The 17,484-nt window shown below is 39.5% G+C and overlaps 1 non-coding gene across 1 annotated transcript; it reads right to left on the reverse strand.

Annotated features, from left to right (window-relative positions):
• Nucleotides 1–7,652: 7,652 nt before the first annotated feature.
• Nucleotides 7,653–7,759, reverse strand: LOC127745125 (small nucleolar RNA R71). Its single transcript, XR_008006321.1, has one exon. It is a non-coding gene; the product is annotated as a small nucleolar RNA R71 (small nucleolar RNA).
• Between the last annotated feature and the right edge of the window lie 9,725 nt (nt 7,760–17,484).

Raw genomic sequence — 17,484 nt, forward strand, 5'->3', positions numbered from 1 at the left:
AGAATAGGGTTTCGCGTGACCTGGGGGGTTATATTTTGAAATCCACGCGGCCGCGTGGGGCACGCAGTCGCGTGGTAGGGGAAATGGGGTGACGCGATCGCGTGGGTCGCGCGATCGCATGGGAGGGGTGGAAGAGGGGATGACGCGATCGCGTGGGTTGCTCGATCGCGTCGCTGGAATTTGTGCTAGACACACGATTCCAGCGTCGTTTCAAAACAACTCTCTGTCTCCTTCTAGGGTGTTGTGCAATCCATGCGACGCGATCGCGTCGTCCACGCGGTCGCGTGGGATTGGTATTGTGCAAGTGATGCGATTGCATGGGGCATGCGATCGCGTGGGCCAATTTGTGCAAAACGCACAAGGGCCGCATGATTCCAGCCTAACTTTCTGGACGTTGGATCTTTACGCCGATCTTCAGGTCACGCGGCCGCGTGGGTGACGCGGTCGCGTGGGTAGTGTTTTCGCAGTATGACGTGATCGCATGGGACATGCGGTCGCGTCGTGCACCCCTTTTTTTTATGCATAAAAAATGCAAAATGCAATGATTAATATGAGTGCTATGCATGATTCCAGGTTCAATAAAGTAAAATAAAAAGGAAGTAAAAATAAAAACAAATAACATGAAATAAACTGAAAAAGTGTGGGTTGTCTCCCACCTAGCACTTTTAGTTAAAGTCCTTAAGTTGGACATTGGAGGAGCTTCCTGCTATGGTGGCTTATGTTTAAATTCGTCCAAAAATCTCCACCAGTGCTTGGAATGTCCCAAACTAGGCATGTAAAGCTTCTGAGCAGCTTCAAACAGATTGTTAGGCACCCGGAGTGACAAACGTCAGAATAAACTCCAGGATCCCAAGCCTTGTTTTTTAAATCCGCCTCCGTCTTGATCTACATGTTTCCATCCGGGCGGTTTAAAAAGTAGAATCTCACCATGGTGACCAAACGTTCTCCGTGATCCATGCAATTGAGCATGATACCAATCCGTGTACTTCGAGGTGAAGCGTGGAACCTTATTGAACCTTGTGCACCAGCTCTGAGTACGAGCCATTTCCCTCTTACTCTTAAAGCCGCAAAGAGCTCTAAGCTGGCCATCTGTTTCAAGCAAACTATATTCAAGTGAATAAGTAAAGTTATAGGTTAAGGATTGTACCCACTTGAAGCTTGTATTAGGTGGTAATGGCCTTGGGATAGGTGTTTCCGGTGGTTCTGTAAGTTCTACTCCCTTGTGCTCTTCTGTGAATTCCTCCACTTCCTTACAAGGTTCTACAATTGTATCTGTGTCCTGGTCAAAGTCTTCTATGTCTTCCTCATCACTTGAGTCATAGATTGGAGGTTGAGAAAAATCTACCTCCACATCGTCTTCGTATTCACTTGGGGAAGATTCTTCGATCTCAGAGAATTCACTTGCGAATTCACTTGAGTCACGCGGTCATGTCGTTCGGAGCTTTTCCTTGCCACGCAGTCACGTCTGTCATGCGACCGCTGATGAGCGGATAATTTATACGCTTTTTGGCATTGTTTTTAGTATGTTTTTAGTAGAATCTAGTTACTTTTAGGGATGTTTTCATTAGTTTTTATGTTAAATTCACATTTCTGGACTTTACTATGAGTTTGTGTATTTTTCTGTGATTTCAGGTATTTTCTGGCTGAAATTGAGGGACTTGAGCAGAAACCAGATTCAGAGGTTGAAGAAGGACTGCAGATGCTGTTGGATTCTGACCTCCCTGCACTCAGAGTGGATTTTCTGGAGCTACAGAACTCAAAATGGCGCGCTTCCAATTGCGTTGGAAATTAGACATCCAGGGCTTTTCAGTAATATATAATAGTCCATACTTTGCTCGAGAATAGACGACGTAAAGTGGCGTTCAACGCCAGCTCTCTGCCCAATTCTGAGTTCAGCGCCAGAAATGGATCAAGAACCAGAGTTGAACGCCAGAAATGGATCAAAACCTGGCGTTCAACTCCAGAAAGGACCTCTGCACGTGTAACACTCAGGCTCAGCCCAAGCACACACCAAGTGGGCCCCGGAAGTGGATTTATGCATCAATTACTTACTTCTGTAAACCCTAGTAGCTAGTTTATTATAAATAGGACCTTTTACGAGTCTTTTTGACCATCTTATGATTTTATAGTTCATCTTTAGGATCATAGTGATCACGTTTTGGGGGCTGGCCATCTCGGCCATGCCTGAACCTTTTACTTATATATTTTCAACGGTAGAGTTTCTGCACTCCATAGATTAAGGTGTGGAGCTCTGCTGTTCCTCAAAGATTAATGCAAAGTACTACTGTCTTTCTATTCAATTCAACTTATTCCGCTTCTAAGATATCCATTCGCACCCAAGAACATGATGAAGGTGATGATTATGTGACGCTCATCATCATTCTCCCTTATGAACGCGTGCCTGACAAACACTTCCGTTCTACATGCAACAAGCTAGAATGAATATCTCTTGGATCCCTTAATCAGGATCTTCGTGGTATAAGTTAGAACCCATGGATGGCCATTCATGAGGATCCGAAAGGTCTAAACCTTGTCTGTGGTATTCCGAGTAGGATTTAGGGATTGAATGACTGTGACGAGCTTCAAACTCGCGATTGCTGGGCGTAGTGACAGACGCAAAAGGATAGTAAATCCTATTCCAGCATGATCGAGAACCGACAGATGAATAGCCGTGTCGTGACAGGGTGCGTTGACCATTTTCACTGAGAGGATAGGATGTAACCATTGACAAAGGTGATGCCTCCAGACGATTAGCCGTGCCGTGACAGGGCATTTGGATCATTTTCCCAAGAGAAGACCGAAAGTAGCCATTGACAATGGTGATGCATTACATAAAGCTTACCATGGAAAGGAGTAAGACTGATTGGATGAAGACAGCAGGAAAGCAGAGATTCAGAGGGACAAAAGCATCTCTATACACTTATCTGAAATTCTCACCAGCGATTTACATAAGTGTTTCTATCCTTTATTTTATGTTTATTTAATTATTATTCGAAAACTCCATTATCAATTTATATCTGCCTGACTGAGATTTACAAGGTGACCATAGCTTGCTTCATACCAACAATCTCTGTGGGATCGACCCTTACTCACGTAAGGTATTACTTGGACGACCCAGTGCACTTGCTGGTCAGTTACACGGAGTTGTGAACCATGGTATTGGCATCATGTTTTTGGCGCCATTGCCAGGGAAAGAAAGAGCAATGAATTTTACATAATCAAAGTGTAATCACTATTCCGCGTACCAAGTTTTTGGCGCCGTTGCCGGGGATTGTTCGAGTTTGGACAACTGACGGTTCATCCTGTTGCTCAGATTGGGTAACTTTCTTTTCGTTTTCTTTTCAAAAATTTTTTTCTCAAAAATATTTCAAAATTTTCCCATCTGTTTTCAAAAAAAAAAATAAAATGTTTTCAAAAATATATTTTTCTTCAGAATTTTTAAGAATGAATTCTAGTGTTTCATGAAGCATGTGAAGCCTGGCTGGCTGTAAAGCCATGTCTAAATTCATTTGGACTGAGGCTTGCAATTTGTTATCAAGAGCAAGCTAGTTGTTGCTAATCCACCTGCTGTTGTTCCTGATTTACATGCTAAAGCTTGGCTGGCCATTGGCCATGTCTAGTGTTTTGGACCGGAGCTTTCATTGAAAGCTTGGCTGGCTAGTGAGCCATGTCTAATTCCTGGACTGAAGCTTTAGACTAAGAATGCAAGATTCCTGGAATTCATATTAAAAATTTTTGGAATCCTTATTTTTCTTTTTCAATTAATTTCCGAAAAATCCAAAAAAATTAGAAAATCATAAAAATCAAAAATATTTTTGTGTTTCTTGTTTGAGTCTTGAGTCATATCATAAGTTTGGTGTCAATTGCATATGCATCTTGCATTTTTCGAAAATTCATGCATTCATAGTGTTCTTCATGATCTTCAAGTTGTTCTTGGTAAGTCTTCTTGTTTGATCTTGATGTTTTTCTTGTTTGCATCTTTTGTTTTTTTTCATATGCATTTTTCGTTTGTTAGAGTCTAAACATGAAAGATTTCTAAGTTTGGTGTCTTACATGTTTTCTTTGCATAAAAAATTTTTCAAAAATATGTTCTTGATGTTCATCTTGACATTCAAAGTGTTCTTGGTGTTCATCTTGACATTCATAGCATTCTTGCATGCATTCATTAATTTGATCTAAAAATTTCATGCATTGAGCATTTTTAGTGTTTTTCTCTCTCATCATAAAAATTTCAAAAATAAAAAAAAATATCTTTCCCTTTTTCTCCTCATCAAATTCAAAAATTTGAATTGACTTTTTCAAAATTTTTAAATCTAGTTGTTTCTTATGAGTCAAATCAAATTTTCAATTTGAAAATCTTATCTTTTTCAAAATATTTTTCAAAAAAATCTTTTTCTTATCTTTATCACATAATTTTCGAAAATAATATCAACAATTAATGTTTTGATTCAAAAATTTCAAGTTTGTTACTTACTTGTTAAGAAAGATTCAAACATTAAGTTCTAGAATCATATCTTGTGATTTCTTGTGAATCAAGTCATTAATTGTGATTTTAAAAATCAAATCTTTTTCAAAACTAATATTAATCATATCTTTTCAAAAATATCTTCTTATCCTATCTTTTTAAAAAATTTGACTTCAAAATATCTCTTCTAACTTCTTATCTTCTTATCTTTTCAAAATTGATTTTCAAAATTTGTTTCAACTAACTAACTAACTTAGTGTTTGTTTCTTATCTTTTTCAAAACTACCTAACTAACTCTCTCTCTCTCTAATTTTCGAAAATATCTCCCTCTTTAATTTTTCGAAAATTTCTTTTTAATTGTTTAAATTTTTTTATTTTAATTTTCGAAAATTACTAACCTTTTTCAAAAACTATTTTCGAAAATCACTAACTCTTTTTCAAAAAAATTATTTTCGAAAATTCTCCCTCTCTCATCTTCTTCTATTTATTTATTCATCTACTAACATCCCTCACCCACCAAAAATCCGAACCCTCTCTCTCTCTTTCTGAGTTTCTTTTACTAACAATGTAAAATCCCTATAATACCCTTCTCTTTTTTTTTCCAAACCAAAATTCTAACCCTAACTTTGACATAGCACACTCCCTCACACACTCACCAAAACCCTAGCCACCCTTACCCCTTCCAACAGCAGAACAAAAGAACGGAAAGGGAAAAGAGAAGAGGGGGAGAACCGGAGAGGGAAGAGAAGAGGAAGGAAGGGAGGTGGCGCCGATGGGCGTCATTGCCACCGTCGCCGCCGTGGTGTCATCGCGAGGAAGGCCAGAACAGAGGGAGAGAGAGCCGCGCAAGGAGAAGGAGGCGTCACCGTCTCGTGTCGCCGTTGTCACCGTCGAGATCTTCATCGTTGCTGTCCATGGAGGTTTGCAAACAGAGGGAAGACGCGCCATTCTACCCAGAGCCGCACGGGAAGGGTCGTCGCCGTCAAGCCCAGCCACCATCGCAGCTGTTCGTGCCTCCGTTTTGTGCCGCCAGATCTGTCGCCGGGAGAGAAACAGAACGCGCATGGAGAGGGAAGTGGTCGCAGGGAGGTTCTACCGCCGTTGGAACTCCGCTGCTACTGCTGCTATGGCCGCCGCGCCTCTGCCGCCAAGAAACGCCAAGGAGGGACGTCTGTTGCTGCGTTGTTCCTATCGTCGTTTGGATGTACCTGAACCAAGTCGTCGTTGCCACCGGAGCTGAACCATTATCCTGGTCCAGCCTTTTTCCTTGATTCTGTTCTAGCTTTCATGTCCTATTATGCCACCATTTAATCTGTCTTGTCCTTGTTTTAATTCGATTTTAGTTTTGCCTGTTTTAGATTTCCGGGACTATCGCCAGCTCCATTTTGTCGCTACTCCGGTCCAAATTCTGCGCTCATTCGTTTTATTCTACTTCAATCCTCCTTATCTTGAATTCGACACTCTGGGTTTGGTCTCTTCGGTCCGTTAGGACCATGCTGTGAGTAGGCTTTACATTTATAATCGTTAAGCTTTTGGTTTATGTTATTATGAGTTTTTAATTATATTTATAAAACTGTTATTGAAGAACTTTGATTTGATTAGAATAATTGATTTATTATAGCTGAATAATTATTTTTATGAAATTCATACTTTAGAGATTTACATGAGACTATATATATATGTTTGGTAAAGCCTTATATTATTTTAAAATATTAATTTTATTCGAATATATACTTTTGAAACATTAAAGTATTTGTTGGCACTCACTTTAAAATTATGAAATATGTTTTTATGATTGAGAAAGTGTGATTTGAAAAGATTTCTGATAAAAAATATTATCTGATTGATTTGATTCGATACCTTATATATTTGAGAGATTGAAGATTCATTGTATTTGAAACTATATGTTTTGAATTGGTTTGGGAGGCTCGTATTAGAAAACCGTAGTTAACGGCGGTTATGACGTTAACTTAGATGCATCTGACTCAGACTCCAGCTAGCAGGGGTGTTGCTAGCCTAACGTGTAGGCCACACATTAGATCTGTTATTCTGTTAGGACACACAAGAGGAAAGGGCTACCCATAGGGGTGGAGCCGCCCATGTGTGGACTTTTGATTTGATTTCTATATGAGAACTCCCTTATTGATTCACTTATTATTATTATCAACTGCTATTTTCTAATTTAAATTACTTTGATAATAATGTTTATATGGTCTCATGTGGATTATAGATGTATTGTCTAGTCACTGGGTTGCAAAACTCACCCCTTTTTTTCTAAAAATATTTTTCAGGAACAAATACTTGCTTGACTATGTGAGATTTTCTAATCAAGAGTCACGATCTGCAATGAGTATCTATTTTTGTCAAGTTCCTAGATGTATATGCTCCATATGTCACAGGCAGGATCCATCCATATTTATTTATTTTATTTTTTTATTAAAAATATGTAATTATTCATTTTAGAAACTGAAATTTTCTATTTCAAATATTTGTTATTTTTTTATTCAATTTATTCGTTGAGTCAGTTAGGCTTGCTAGGGATTATTTTCCTGAGCGCCGGTCATGGCTCGTTTTGGGCTATGACAAACAATAAGGAACCTCTTTACTGTGACATAGAGGATTCCTTTTCTTTTCTTGTTTTCTTCTCTTTCTTATGAGCAGGAACAAGGAAAAAGGTATTCTTGTTGAAGCTGATCCAAAACCTGAAAGGACTCTGAAGAGGAAACTAAGAGAAGCTAAATTACAACAATCCAGAGACAACTTGATTGAAAATTTCGAACAAGTAAAGGAGATGGCAGCCGAACCCAACAACAATGCAAGGAGAATGCTTGGTGACTTTACTGCACCAAATTCCAATTTACATGGAAGAAGCATCTCCATTCCAACCATTGGAGCAAACAATTTTGAGCTGAAACCTCAGCCAGTTTCTCTAATGCAACAAAACTGCAAGTTTCATAGACTTCCATCTGAAGATCCTTTTCAGTTCTTAACTGAATTCTTGCAGATATGTGATACTGTAAAGACTAATGGAGTAGATCCTGAAGTCTACAGGCTCATGCTTTTCCCTTTTGCTGTAAGAGACAGAGCTAGACTCTGGTTGGATTCTCAACCTAAGGATAGCCTGAACTCATGGGATAAGCTGGTCAAGGCTTTCTTAGCTAAGTTCTTTCCTCCTCAAAAGCTTAGCAAGATTAGAGTGGACGTTCAGACCTTCAGACAGAAAGAAGGTGAATCCCTCTATGAAGCTTGGGAGAGATACAAAGGACTGACCAAAAAGTGTCCTACTGACATGCTTTCAGAATGGACCATCCTGGATATCTTTTATGATGGTCTGTCTGACTTAGCTAAAATGTCATTGGATACTTCTGCAGGTGGATCCATACACCTAATGAAAATGCCTGCAGAAGCTCAAGAACTCATTGACATGGTTGCTAACAACCAGTTCATGTACACTTCTGAGAGGAATCCTGTCAATAATGGGACGCCCATGAAGAAGGGAGTTCTTGAGATTGATACTCTGAATGCCATATTGGCTCAGAACAAATTATTGACCCAGCAAGTCAATATGATTTCTTAGAGTCTGCATGGAATGCAAGCTGCATCCAACAGTACTCAAGAGGCGCCTTCTGAAGATGAGGCCTATGATCCTGAGAACCCTGCAATAGCAGAGGTAAATTATTTAGGTGCACCTTACGGAAACACCTATAATTCATCGTGGAGAAATCATCCAAATTTCTCATGGAAGGATAAAAAAAGCCTCAACAAGGCTTTAATAATGGTGGAAGAAACAGGTTTAACAATAATAAATCTTTTCCATCATCTACTCAGTAACAGACAGAGAACTCTGAACAAAATAATTTTAATTTATCAAATTTAGTCTCTGATCTATCTAAGGCCACTCTGAGTTTCATGAATGAAACAAGGTCTTCCATTAGAAATTTGGAGGCACAAGTGGGCCAGCTGAGTAAAAGGATCACTGAAATCCCTCGTAGTACTCTTCCAAGCAATACAGAAGAAAATCCAAAAGGAGAGTGCAAGGCCATTGACATAGTCAACATGGCCGAACCTAGAGAGGAAGGAGAGGACGTGAATCCCAGTGAGGAAGACCTCCTGGGACGTCCAGTGATCAATAAGGAGTTTCCCTTTGAGGAACCAAAGGACTCTGAGGCTCATCTAGAGACCATAGAGATTCCACTGAACCTCCTTACACCCTTCATGAGCTCTGATGAATATTCTTCTTCTGAAGAGAATGAAGATGTTACTGAAGAGCAAGTTGCCAAGTTTCTTGGTGCAATCATGAAGCTGAATGCCAACTTATTTGGTAAATTGACTTGGGGAGATGAACCTCCCCTGTTCACCAATGAACTAAATGCATTGGAATTACTGAGATTACCTCAGAAGAAAGAGGATCCAGGAAGGTTCCTCATACCTTGTACCATAGGCACCATGACCTTTGAGAAGGCTCTGTGTGACCTTGGGTCAGGGATAAACCTCATGCCACTCTCTGTAATGGAGAAACTTGGAATATTTGAGGTACAAGCTGCTAGAATTTCATTAGAGATGGCAGACAACTCAAGAAAAGAGGCTTATGGACAAGTAGAGGACATGTTAGTAAAGGTTGAAGGCCTTTACATCCCTGCTGATGTCATAATCTTAGATACTGGGAAGGATGAGGATGAATCCATCATCCTTGGAAGACCCTTCCTAGCCACAGCAAGAACTGTGATTGATGTGGACAGAGGAGAATTAATCCTTCAACTAAATGAGGATAACCTTTTGTTTAAAACTCAAGGATCTCTCTCTATACCCATGGAGAGGAAGCATAAAAAGCTTCTCTCAAAGCAGAGTCAACCAGAGCCTCCACAGTCAAACTCTAAGTTTGGTGTTGGGAGGCCACAACCAAACTCTAAGTTTGGTGTTGAACTCCCATATCCAAACTCTAAGTTTGGTGTTGGGAAATCTCAACAATGCTCTGAACATCTGTGAGGCTCCATGAGAGCCCACTGTCAAGCTATTGACATTAAAGAAGCGCTTGTTGGGAGGCAACCCAATGTTTATTTATCTAATAATTTTGTTTTTCATGTTTTCTTAGGTTCATGATCATGTGGAGTCACAAAATAATCAAAAAAATTAAAAACAGAATCAAAAACAGCAGAAGAAAAATCACACCCTGGAGGAAGCATCTGTCTGGCGTTCAACGCCAGAACAGAGCATGGTTCTGGCGCTGAACGCCCAAAATGGGCAGTGTCTGGGCGCTGAACGCCCAAAATGGGCAGTGTCTGGGCGCTGAACGCCCAAAATGGGCACCAATCTGGCGCTGAACGCCAGAATTGCACCCTGGAGAAGAGCTGGCACTGAACGCCCAGAACAAGCATGGTTCTGGCGTTCAACGCCAGAAATGGGCAACAAATGGGCGTTGAACAGCCAAAATGGCCACCAACCTGGTGCTGAACGCCCAGAGTTGTGTGCAAAGGCATTTTACATGCCTAATTTGGTGCATGGTTGTAAATACTTGAACACCTCAGGATCTGTGGACCCCACAGGATCATATCAGGATCTATGGACCCCACAGGATCATCTCAGGATCTGTGGACCCCACAGGATCATCTCAGGATCTGTGGACCCCACAGGATTCCCACCTACCTCCACTCACTTCTTCTCACCACATCCACCCACTCTTCCCCATAAACCTACCTCATAAACTCCACCTACCTTCAAAATTCAAAACCAATTTCCCACCCAAACCCACCCATATGGCCGAAACTTAACCCCCTCCCTTCCCTATATAAAGCCCTCCATTCTTCCTCAAATTCACACACCACAACCCTCTCTTCTCTTCTTGGCCGAAACACACCTCTCCCTCCTCTCCTCTAATTCTTCTTCTTCTTCATCTTTTCTTTCTTTTATTGCTCGAGGGCGAGCAATATCCTATGTTTGGTGTGGTAAAAGCATAGTTTTTTTGTTTTTCCATTACCATTGATGGCACCTAAGACCGGAGAATCCTCTAGAAGAGGGGAAGAGAAGACAAAAGCTTCCACATCCGAGTCATGGGAGATGGAAAGATTCATCTCTAAAGCCCATCAAGACCACTTCTATGATGTTGTGGCCAAGAAGAAGGTGATCCTCGAGGTCCCTTTCAAACTCAAAAGAAATGAGTATCTGGAGATCCAACATGAAATTCAAAGAAGAGGTTGGGAAGTTCTAACAAACCCCATCCAACAAGCCGGCATCTTAATGGTTCAAGAGTTCTATGCCAATGCATGGATCACCAAGAACCATGATCAAAGTAAGAACCCGGATCCAAAGAACTATGTTACAATGGTTCGGGGGAATTACTTAGATTTTAGTCCGGAGAATGTGAGGTTGGCGTTCAACTTGCCAAACATGGAAGAGAACGCACGCCCCTACACTAGAAGGGTCAACTTTGATCAAAGGTTGGACCAAGTCCTTATGGACATATGTGTGGAAGGAGCTCAATGGAAGATTGACTCCAAAGGAAAGCCAGTTCAACTAAGAAGACTGGACCTCAAGCCTGTAGCTAGAGGATGGTTGGAATTCATCCAACGCTCCATCATCCCCACTAGCAACCGATCTGAAGTTACTGTGGATCGGGCCATCATGATTCATAGCATCATGATTGGAGAGGAAGTAGAAGTTCATGAAGTCATCTCCAATGAACTCTACAAAATAGCCGAAAAGCCCTCCCCTGGGTCAAGGCTAGCTTTTCCTCATCTTATTTGCCATCTATGTTACTCAGTTGGAGCTTTCATAGAAAGAGACACTTCCATTGAGGAAGAGAAGCCCATCACTAAGAAAAGGATGGAGCAAGCAAGAGAGCCCATTCATGGAGCTCAAGAGGCGCATGAGGATCATCACCATGAGATCCCGAAGATGCCTCAAATTCACTTTCCTCCACAAAACTTTTGGGAGAACATCAACACCTCCCTAGAAGAAATAAGTTCCAACATGGGACAACTAAGGGTGGAACATCAAGAGCACTCCATCATGCTTCATGAAATAAGAGAAGATCAAAAAGCAATGAGGGAGGAGCAACAAAGACAAGGAAGAGACATAGAAGAGCTCAAGGACATCATTGGTTCCTCAAGAAGGAAACGCCACCATCACTAAGGTGGATTCATTCCTTGTTCTTATTTCTTCTGCTTTTCGTTTTTTTTCTACGTTATATGCTTATCTATGTTTGTGTCTTCATTACATGATCATTAGTAGTTAGTAACTATGTCTTAAAGATATGAATCCATCACCTCTCTTAAATGAAAAATGTTTTAATTCAAAAGAACAAGAAGTACATGAGTTTCGAATTTATCCTTGAACTTAGTTTAATTATATTGATGTGGTGACAATACTTTTTGTTTTCTGAATGAATGCTTGAACAGTGCATATGTCTTTTGAAGTTGTTGTTTAAGAATGTTACATATGTTGGCTCTTGAAAGAATGATGACAAGGAGACATGTTATTTGATAATCTGAAAAATCATAAAAATGATTCTTGAAGCAAGAAAAAGCAGCAAAGAACAAAGCTTGCAGAAAAAAAAGAAGAAAAAAATAGCGAAAAAAAATAAAAAGAAAAAGAAAAAGCAAGCAGAAAAAGCCAAAGCTCTTAAAACCAAAAGGCAAGAGCAAAAAGCCAATAACCCTTAAAACCAAAAGGCAAGGGTAAATAAAAAGGATCCCAAGGCTTTGAGCATCAGTGGATAGGAGGGCCAAAAAGGAATAAAATCCTGGCCTAAGTGGCTAAACCAAGCTGTCCCTAACCATGTGCTTGTGGCGTGTAGGTGTCAAGTGAAAACCTGAGACTGAGCGGTTAAAGTCAAGGTCCAAAGCAAAAAAAGAGTGTGCTTAAGAACCCTGGACACCTCTAATTGGGGACTTTAGCAAAGCTAAGTCACAATCTAAAAAGGTTCACCCAATTATGTGTCTGTGGCATTTATGTATCCGGTGGTAATACTGGAAAACAAAGTGCTTAGGGCCACGGCCAAGACTCATAAAGAAGCTGTGTTCAAGAATCATCATACTGAACTAGGAGAGTCAATAACACTATCTGAACTCTGAGTTCCTATAGAAGCCAATCATTCTGAACTTCAATGGATAAAGTGAGATGCCAAAACTATTCAAGAGGCAAAAAGCTACAAGTCCCGCTCATCTAATTGAAGCTATGTTTCATTGATAGTTTAGAATTTATAGTATATTCTCTTCTTTTTATCCTATTTGATTTTCAGTTTCTTGGGGACAAGCAACAATTTAAATTTGGTGTTGTGATGAGCGGATAATTTATACGCTTTTTGGCATTGTTTTTAGTATGTTTTTAGTAGAATCTAGTTACTTTTAGGGATGTTTTCATTAGTTTTTATGTTAAATTCATATTTCTGGACTTTACTATGAGTTTGTGTATTTTTCTGTGATTTCAGGTATTTTCTGGCTGAAATTGAGGGACTTGAGCAGAAACCAGATTCAGAGGTTGAAGAAGGACTGCAGATGCTGTTGGATTCTGACCTTCCTGCACTCAAAGTGGATTTTCTGGAGCTACAGAACTCAAAATGGCGCGCTTCCAATTGCGTTGGAAAGTAGACATCCAGGACTTTCCAGTAATATATAATAGTCCATACTTTGCTCGAGAATAGACGACGTAAAGTGGCGTTCAACGCCAGCTCTCTGCCCAATTCTGGAGTTCAGCGCCAGAAATGGATCAAAAACCAGAGTTGAACGCCAGAAATGGATCAAAACCTGGCGTTCAACTCCAGAAAGGACCTCTGCATGTGTAACACTCAAGCTCAGCCCAAGCACACACCAAGTGGGCCCCAGAAGTGGATTTATGCATCAATTACTTACTTCTGTAAACCCTAGTAGCTAGTTTATTATAAATAGGACCTTTTACGAGTCTTTTTGACCATCTTATGATTTTATAGTTCATCTTTAGGATCATAGTGATCACGTTTTGGGGGCTGGCCATCTCGGCCATGCCTGAACCTTTTACTTATGTATTTTCAACGGTAGAGTTTCTGCACCCCATAGATTAAGGTGTGGAGCTCTGCTGTTCCTCAAAGATTAATGCAAAGTACTACTGTCTTTCTATTCAATTCAACTTATTCCGCTTCTAAGATATCTATTCGCACCCAAGAACATGATGAAGGTGATGATTATGTGACGCTCATCATCATTCTCCCTTATGAACGCGTGCCTGACAAACACTTCCGTTCTACATGCAACAAGCTAGAATGAATATCTCTTAGATCCCTTAATCAGGATCTTCGTGGTATAAGTTAGAACCCATGGATGGCCATTCATGAGGATCCGGAAGGTCTAAACCTTGTCTGTGGTATTCCGAGTAGGATTCAGGGATTGAATGACTGTGACGAGCTTCTAACTCGCGATTGCTGGGCGTAGTGACAGACGCAAAAGGATAGTAAATCCTATTCCAGCATGATTGAGAACCGACAGATGAATAGCCATGCCGTGACAGGGTGTGTTGACCATTTTCACTGAGAGGATAGGATGTAACCATTGACAAAGGTGATGCCTCCAGACGATTAGCCGTGCCGTGACAGGGCATTTGGATCATTTTCCCGAGAGAAGACCGAAAGTAGCCATTGACAATGGTGATGCATTACATAAAGCTTACCATGGAAAGGAGTAAGACTGATTGGATGAAGACAGCAGGAAAGCAGAGATTCAGAGGGACAAAAGCATCTCTATACACTTATCTGAAATTCTCACCAGCGATTTACATAAGTGTTTCTATCCTTTATTTTATGTTTATTTAATTATTATTCGAAAACTCCATTTTCAATTTATATCTGCCTGACTGAGATTTACAAGGTGACCATAGCTTGCTTCATACCAACAATCTCCGTGGGATCGACCCTTACTCACGTAAGGTATTACTTGGACGACCCAGTGCACTTGCTGGTCAGTTACACGGAGTTGTGAACCATGGTATTGGCATCATGTTTTTGGCGCCATTGCCAGGGAAAGAAAGAGCAATGAATTTTACATAATCAAAGTGTAATCACGATTCCGCGTACCAACCGTGTCATGTGCGTTCTGCTTAAGGCGCGCGGTCGCGTCAGTCATGCGACCGCGTCGCTGCTTCTTTGCACTTGGCACGCGTCCGCGTCGCCCATGCGATTGCGTGGATGCCAATTTCCTCAGAAGCTCTGTTTTGTGCTTTCCTTCCATTGTTGTATGTTTCCTTTCCATCCTTTAAGTCATTCTGCCTTAGAAAATCTGAAACTACTCAACACACTAATCACGGCATCGAATGAAAATAAAGGTAATTAAAATAATTAATTTTAAAGCTTAGAAAACATGTTTTTCACATACATCACATAATAAGGAAGGGAAAGTAAAACTATGCAATTAATATGAATAAGTGGGTGAAGGATTGAATAAATCACTCAAACTAAGCACAAAATAACTCATGAAATATGGGTTTATCACTCCTCCCCTCAACCTCGGAGGTTTAGAAACTCATACTAATGTAAAACACAAAGTGAAATGTGTATGATGATAAAAGTGATGTAAAAGTGTTGTAAAGTGTTCGAATAACATGAATAAGATCCCTTAAATACTAAACAATGACTAGTAAGGGTAAAACAGTCTTTTTAGTGCTAAAATCCACTTATGGGGCCCACTTGGTGAGTGTTTGGGCTGAGTATTGATGAAATCCACGTGCTATATGAGGTCTTTTGAGCGTGGAACGCCAGCTAGGGGGTCCTCTCTGGGCGTTTGGATGCTGGGCTCTGCTCCTTGGGCGTTGGATGCCAAAAGGGGGCAGAAAGCTGGCGTTGGATGCCAGTTTTGGGCCTTCTAGTCCGAAACAAAGTATAAACTATTATACATTGCTGGAAAACTCTAGAAGTCAGCTTTTCATAGCCGTTGAGAACGTTCCATTTGGACTTCTATAGCTCAAAAAAATCTCTTCCGAGTGCAAAGAGGTCAGATCTGGACAGTGGACAGCATCTGCAGTGCTTTCTCTGTCTCTGAATCAGATTTTTGCTCCAGCTCCTCAATTTCAGCCAGAAAATACTTGAAATGGTACAAAAACACACAAACTCAAAGTGGAATCCAAAAATGTGATTTTAACACTAAAACCTATAAAAACTTAATAAAAACTAAACAAAATATATTAAAAACTATATGAAAACTATGCCAAAAAGCATATAAAATATCCGCTCATCACAACACCAAACTAAAACTGTTGCTTGTCCCCAAGCAACTACAAATAAAATAGGATGAAAAGAAGAATAAGATATAATAAATTCATAAAACTCAGCAGGGTTCCTCCCCTCAACCTAAGAGGTTTAGAAACTCATGCCGATAGAAAATACAATGTGTAAAACAAAAATATGGTGAATGATAGGCGAAGGTCCTTAACAAAGACTGATCTTCTACTTTAAATACTAAACTAATGACTAGTAAGGGTAAAACAGTCTTTTTGGTGCTAAAATCCACTTCTGGGGCCTACTTGGTGAGTGTTTGGCCAGAGTTTAATGAGATCCACATGCTATGAGGCATCTAGGGCGTTGAACCATAGTTGTCAACACTAAACCGGTGATCGAACCGGTCAGGTCACTGGGTTACTGGGTCATTGGTTCAACCGGTGGGTGACTGGTTAAACTGATTAACCCGGTCATATATAAATAAAAAATAAAAAATAGTCAAAAATTTAAATTAAAATTTAAAATATATATTTTCACTAATATTTGAAGAATATCTAGCTATTTTAAAACAATATGAAACAGAAACGATAAGTATTTTGTTAATTTTATTCTATCATAAATATTTTATTTTATTTTTATATTAAAATAATTATTATTTTCAAATTTTAATAATTCATTAATTAATTTATATCTATTGTACTATTATATACTACAAATATTTATTGAAAAATAATATTAATTGATATTATATAATTATGAAAAGAAAAAATAAGTGAATTTATAACCATTGTTAAATAAAAATATAATTAATTTAAGAATGAGTGAGTTTATAACTAAAATTAAAATAAATTAAATAGAAGTAAACTATTTGATAGAAGATATCTATATGTATTATAATTTGCAAATATATTTATAAGAAGTATGATAGCTTAGTGCCTATGAATGTATCCAATATTCAATCAACATTGGAGCACCGAGGACGAGGACGAGGATCTCTGCGACACAAGAACGTCGATTCACCAGTTTTTCGGTCGAACCGGCCGGTCCGGTCCGGTTCTGACAACATTGCGTTGAACGCTAGCTAGGCTGGCGTTGGACGCCAGTTTTAGGCCTTCTAATGCTCCATTTGGACTTCTGTAGCTCGAGAAAAGCTCTTCAGGTTGCAGGCAGGTCAGATCCGTACAGCATCTGCAGTGCTTTCTCTGTCTCTGAATCAGACTTCTGCTCCAACTCCTCAATTTCAGCCAGGAAATTGCCCAAAAACACAAAAAATCATAGTAGAATCAAAAAATATGAATTTAACACTAAAACCTATAAAAAGTCAATAAAAACTAAATAAAAACTACCAAAGCCTATATGAAAATGATGTCAAAAAGCGTATCTCAATTTCAGCCAGAAAATACCTGAAATTGCATAAAAACACAAACTCAAAGTAGAATCTAAAACGTGAATTTAACACTAAAACCTATAAAAACTTAATAAAAACTAAACAAAACATACTAAAAACTATCTAAAAATGACGCCAAAAATGCGTATAAAATATCTGCTGATCAGGTCACTTGAAAGGTGAACTACTGAACAAAAGCAACAATGAAATTTTTCTTTAAAATCAAACTTAGATACAAACTGGCGTTGGACGCCAGTTTTGGGCCTTCTAATCTGAAGCAAAGTATGGACTATTATATGTTGCTGGAAAGCTCTGAAAGTCAGCTTTTCATAATTGTTGAGAATGCTACTATTATACATTGCTGAAAAGCTCTAGATGTTAGCTTTCCATAGTCATTAAGAACACTCCATTTAAACTTTTGTAGCTCCAAAAAAGCTCTTTCAAGTGCAAGGAGGT

Source organism: Arachis duranensis, chromosome 2 (genome assembly GCF_000817695.3).
Source record: "Arachis duranensis cultivar V14167 chromosome 2, aradu.V14167.gnm2.J7QH, whole genome shotgun sequence".
In the NCBI taxonomy this organism is placed as follows: domain Eukaryota; kingdom Viridiplantae; phylum Streptophyta; class Magnoliopsida; order Fabales; family Fabaceae; genus Arachis; species Arachis duranensis.